We start from the raw sequence: 5,381 nt of genomic DNA, 5'->3' as shown, positions 1-5,381 counted from the left end.
AGTGGTATTCTAGCCAGTTCTGGAGCCTGGTAGAACATAGAAACGGGAGGCAGGATTGGGGAAAGTACAGGTTTCTGACATGGGAGACCCAGGAGCCTCAACACAGCCACTCTTCAGGGAATGACAAAGAATCACTTGTGGAGGAAAAGATGAAGAGTTTAACATGGAACACATTGCGTCTGAAGGATCTGAGGAAGCTGGTGAGGGATGGTCCAGAACTTTGAGAGTAATTTGAGTGGGACATAGAAGCCTGAGAATGAAGAGTTGATAAAATGGGACACCGGGGGATTATAAGGACGCAGAAACCACCCAGAATGAGGGCATGGTTGAAATGAAGAGGGAGACTGAGAGTCAGCTGATTGATAAGGGTGAGGCGGTCTTTCTTTTTGATTGCTCCATAGCCTTGAGAGTGAATCAAGTCAATCCTTAGCTAACAGGCGCACACATGCATGCGCGTGGGTCCAAATCTAGTCCTTAGAGAGAGCCAGTAGGGACTAGAGTTCAGTCCCCAGTCTCAGCCTTGGAGGCTCTTATTCCGGGTATCAATCTGATCTGAACCTACTTCCTACCTGGCTCAGTCCGCGTTCCTCTTGACTCTCATCCCTCTGCAGCTACGGCCTTCTGATCTTAAAAGCAGCTTCAGTACATGCTACGTGACTGCACTTGGCATAGAGTGACTGTATCTGCAACAGCTCTCTCAAGTTCGACTCCAAGCTCAGACCCATGTGGTGATGCCCTGTGCCAGCAGAGGTGGCTTTGTGAAGGACAGCAGGACTGTTGGTGGCCTGTTCTTTCCTGGCCTGACCAAAGTCTCAGGACAGCCCCCCAGGGACTGGTCCTCTCTGGTGGAGGACTGAGATAGAAGGAGGTTCTAATGGGGAAGGTTTTCTCTGGTGGTGGTGGGGCGGGTGGGGGAGAGGGGCCCCCAACTCCCCTTCGGCTCTGCTTGTGTGTTTTCCTGCTTCCTCCCAAATAACTCATCCCAGCTTGATCATAAATAAGAGAACAATATAGCCACATATTTATAGTCTCTATGAATCACTGGTGACTAATTTTTCCCATTTTGTAATGCCAAATAGTTTTCTCCTTAGGCTCCAAGGGAGGTGACAACAGCAGCCAATCATCTGGATGAAGATGCATGTTTTTATCACACACACACACACACACACATACACACACACACACACTCACACACACACACATTCTTAACAGGGGGCAGATGGACTGCAAATATGAACATTTAACCAAACAATTCCAAGCTTTCTTTCTTAAACAGTGACATTTTTGTGACCCACGTGTGTGTGTGTGTGTGTGCACATTTGTATGTATCGTTTACAACACAACCACAACCACCACCACAAGGCAGTTTTCCTGCACCCAGCTCAGGAGAGTGCAAACACGGTTCAGACGGAATCTTTGGTACTGCGTTCAAAGGTTCTGCTGTCTGCCCTCGTGTACTGAGGGAAGATTGTGTTAAGAAAAATAAAAGCCCTCTCAGAGTGAAAGGCATCGTTCCTATTTTCCCACTGTGTTTGTTGGCTGGGTCTCTTGAGCAAAGAAACGGCCTTCCAGCATTTTGGATACATATCATTATGTTCCATTTAGTCAACCAGACATACAAGAAGACTGGGGCACCCAGTCTTCAATGTCCCAGTGCCTCTGACATGTTCTTAGTTAATACTAATTGCTTCCTGTAAAATTGGCCTCTTGAATTGTGTTTTTCCATCATCAGCATTCTTCTTATCTCCTACCAGAAGGCTCTATCACTCATGCATATCTCAGATAGTTTATTATATTGCCTCTGAGGAGCTTATTGCTATGGTACTTGTAGGAAACCCATGCTACTTCTGAAAAAGAACAAAACGACAATGAAGTGACAGAGGGGACGTAGACAGGCAGGAGGGTCTGCAGAGGCGATCCGAGGTGAGAGGAGAAAATGTTTAAGGATGTTGGCTATATCGAAAATAAGATCTCCTGCAGGCAGAATGTTTGAATTGCTTAGGGGTGACTTGACAAAGGCACTCAGTCCAGGAGCAAGTGCAGGCTAAGGACAGCTTGGATGTAAGGAGATGGTAGAAAGTTGTACTGAGAGGTCATGGCCAGCTAAGTGGGAGGCGGGGTGGGGGGAGAGGGGACCTGGGGAGAGAGGGTGGCTGCAAGGACAGAGTTGGAAGGCCAGGGTTGGTTCTGGGAAGCCTTTGTCTCCTCTGAGCTGGCTGAGACCCAGCCATAACACAGGGCCCATGTCCTACCACCTTTCCCCTAATGACTCTGGCTGGGACTAGCTGCCTCTCCTGAACTCCCACCGCACCGAATGTGTTTGTGAAATCATTCCAGTTGGCAATCCACAACGATGGAGGCACACAACATCATTTTGCCCCAGAGCACTGAAACCTGCTACTTCAGGCTTCAGTCTGTGTCTTGCTCCCAGACGCAAATGTTGTTTTCACCCCTGGACCTCCACCCAAAGTGTGTTTTGACCATGGAATCAGGCAGGCTTCAGGGAGCCAGGTCTTCCTGCCTGCCAATTGAGATTTGCGAGCGCTGATTTTACACATTCCTATTAGTTTGTTTTAGTTATAAAATAACAACTGTAGGGTCATAAATTTATGATCATGTAATCGGGAGTGCATGCTTTAACTTTCTGAGGGTCTCTCAGGAACTATGCTCCTAACCCTTCTTAACCCCGCTTTCTGGTCAACCCCTCCCCCGACCCTAATTATTAATTGAGCATTTACTGTATACAAAGTCCTGTGCTAGATATTTTAACCAATTACTGTCATGTCCATCCTGACTCATGGCAACCCCACGTGTGTCAGAGTAGAACTACATACTCTATAAGGCTTTGAACAGCTGATTTTTCAGAAGTAGATCACCAGACCTTTCTTCTGAGGTGCTTCTATGTGAACTTGAACTTCAGATCCTTTGGTTAGCAGCTCAGAGTGCATTAGCCATGTGCACTACTCAGTGACTCCAGTTTGTTTGTTGTTCGTTCAGCGTCATTCCGTCAGCTCTGCTCCATAGTGACTTCACGTGCAAGAGAAGGCAACATTGCCCAATTCCACGCCACCCTCCCAAGTGGATGTTGTGCTTAAGCCCATTGTTGCAGCCCTGTGCCAATCCACCTTGATGAAAGACTTTCTCTTGGTTTTTGTCCTTCTCAAGAAATTGTGTTCTCCTGATAACATCTCCAGAGTATGTGAGATAAAGTCTCACCACCTTCTCTTCTTCTTGGTTTTTAATTAAAAAATCATTTTACTGGGGGCTCATACAACTCTTATCACAATCCATCCATTCATCCATGTGTCAAGCACATTTGTACATTTGTTGCCATCATCATTTTCAAAACATTTTCTTTCTACTGGAGTCCTTGGTATCAGCGCCTCATTTTTCCCCCACCCTCCCTCCCTCATGAACCCTTGATAATTTATAAATTATTATATTTTCATGCCTTAAACTGACTGGTCTCCCTTCACCCACTTTTTCTGTTCTCTGTCCCCTTGAGAGGGGGCTATATGTGGATCATTGTGATCTGTTCTCCCTTTCCCCCCCATCTTCCCCTTACCTTCCTGGTATCGCTACTCTCATTAATGGTCTTGAAGGGTTTATCTAGTTCTTTAATGCTTCCTTCCCCCTCCCCGTGCCCCCCAATATCATGACCCCAATTCTGCCTTACAAATCCAGCTAGACCAGAGCATGTGCATGGGTACAGATCAGAGCTGGAAACACTGGGACTCACCTTCTCTTCTAAAGAACATTCTGGCTGTGCTTTTTCTAAGAGAGGTTTGTTTGGTACTTTCAATGTTCTTGATCAAAACATGATTCAAATGCATCCATTCATCGACCGCCTTCCTTATTCGTTGTCTAGCGTTCACGTGCCTCTGAGCTGATTTAGAATACCATGGGTTTGGTTAGATGCCCTTTGGTCCTCGAAGTGCTAACTTGGCTCTTCAGCATTTTGAAGAGTTCATGTGCAGTAGACTCGCCCAATGTAATAAATCATTTGATTTCCTTCACTACTTTCCTGAGTGTTGACTATGGATTGAAGTAAAATGAAATCCTTGACAACGTCAAGATTTTCGGTTAATCTTGATGGGGTCTATGGGTTCAACTGTGAGGATTTTTGTTTTCTTTATGCTGGGTAACCTATACCGAAGGCTATAGTCTTTGATTTTCATCAGTCAGTCTGAGTCCACTTGGCTGTCAGCAAGCAAGGCTGTGTCACCAGCATGTCATAGGTTGCTAAAGAGTCTTCCGCCAATCCGGGTGCTGCTTTCTTCTTCATAGAAGGCCTGTATTAGATACGATAAAGCCTGCTGTATTCAAGTCAATCCTAAAGGATGGTGACCCTGTAATACCCCCTTGCTGTCGAGATAGAGTCTGATGTTTAGCAACCCTATAGAACAGAGATTTGCCCCATAAAGTTTCCAAGTGTATCATCTCTATGGAAGCAGACTGCCACAGCTTTGTCCCTCAGAGCAGCTGCGGCATCTGGAACACCCACGGGCTCCTTTTACCAATACTATACAATCCCATTGCCACTGAATCCATTCTGACACAATGGGCCGACACAGGACAGAGGAGACCGACCCCATTGGGTTTCCGAGGCTGTAAATCTTTGCAGAAGTGGACTGTCTCCTCCTCCTCCTGGGGAGCAGTGGAGGGGCTCCAGTTGTCAATCTTTCAGTTAGCAGCCTCGTGCTTCCCCAAGATGCACCATGATACATGTTCCTCATGATACCACCCAAAGGGGTTTCAACAAGCTTGTGGGCTCTCTGAGAAGCACCATGGCGGTTGGCCAGAACTAGCGCCTTCCAAAAGGTAGCATGAGAGGAGCCAAGCAGAAAGTGGTCGATCCGTTTTCTCAGAAAGGTTGGCACGATGTGAAAGCACCAGTGAGGTTCCGTCTTAGAACGACTGGAAAGGCACTAGGCACCAGGCTCAAGGAACCAACATCGCATCGGATGGCCTCAAGGGTTGCCTTTGGAAAGGGAGCCTGGCTGATTTGCAGAACGGAGATGTTGCATTTAGAAAAGTCAAGCTCTTGACTGAGAATGGCCAGGGCAAAAACTGCCTGACCAACTTCCGTGGCGTGCATACCATGCCTGACAAAATGCATTCCATGGTCAGAAAATGGCACACGTGATGCAAGCTCACGTGGACATCAAGGCTGCCGAGGACTGTCTGCTGGTCCGTGCTGTGTTGGTTTTACTGAAGGAACGTGGCCATCAGATTCGGAAGCCCTCTTAGGCTCAGCACCCCCAGCTCCACCAAATTGGAAAGCAAATGATGGAAATGATGACCCGAGAGGTGCAGACCAATGACTTGAAATAACTCACCGAAGGGAGACGTCGGTCAGTGTAAGACATGAAAAACTAATG

The sequence above is a fragment of the Echinops telfairi genome, unplaced genomic scaffold (assembly GCF_000313985.2).
Source record: "Echinops telfairi isolate 266 unplaced genomic scaffold, ASM31398v2 ScPeMD7_10;HRSCAF=50, whole genome shotgun sequence".
Taxonomy (NCBI): domain Eukaryota; kingdom Metazoa; phylum Chordata; class Mammalia; order Afrosoricida; family Tenrecidae; genus Echinops; species Echinops telfairi.
The sequence above is the reverse complement of the archived record's forward strand: the minus strand, read 5'-3'. Positions refer to the sequence as shown.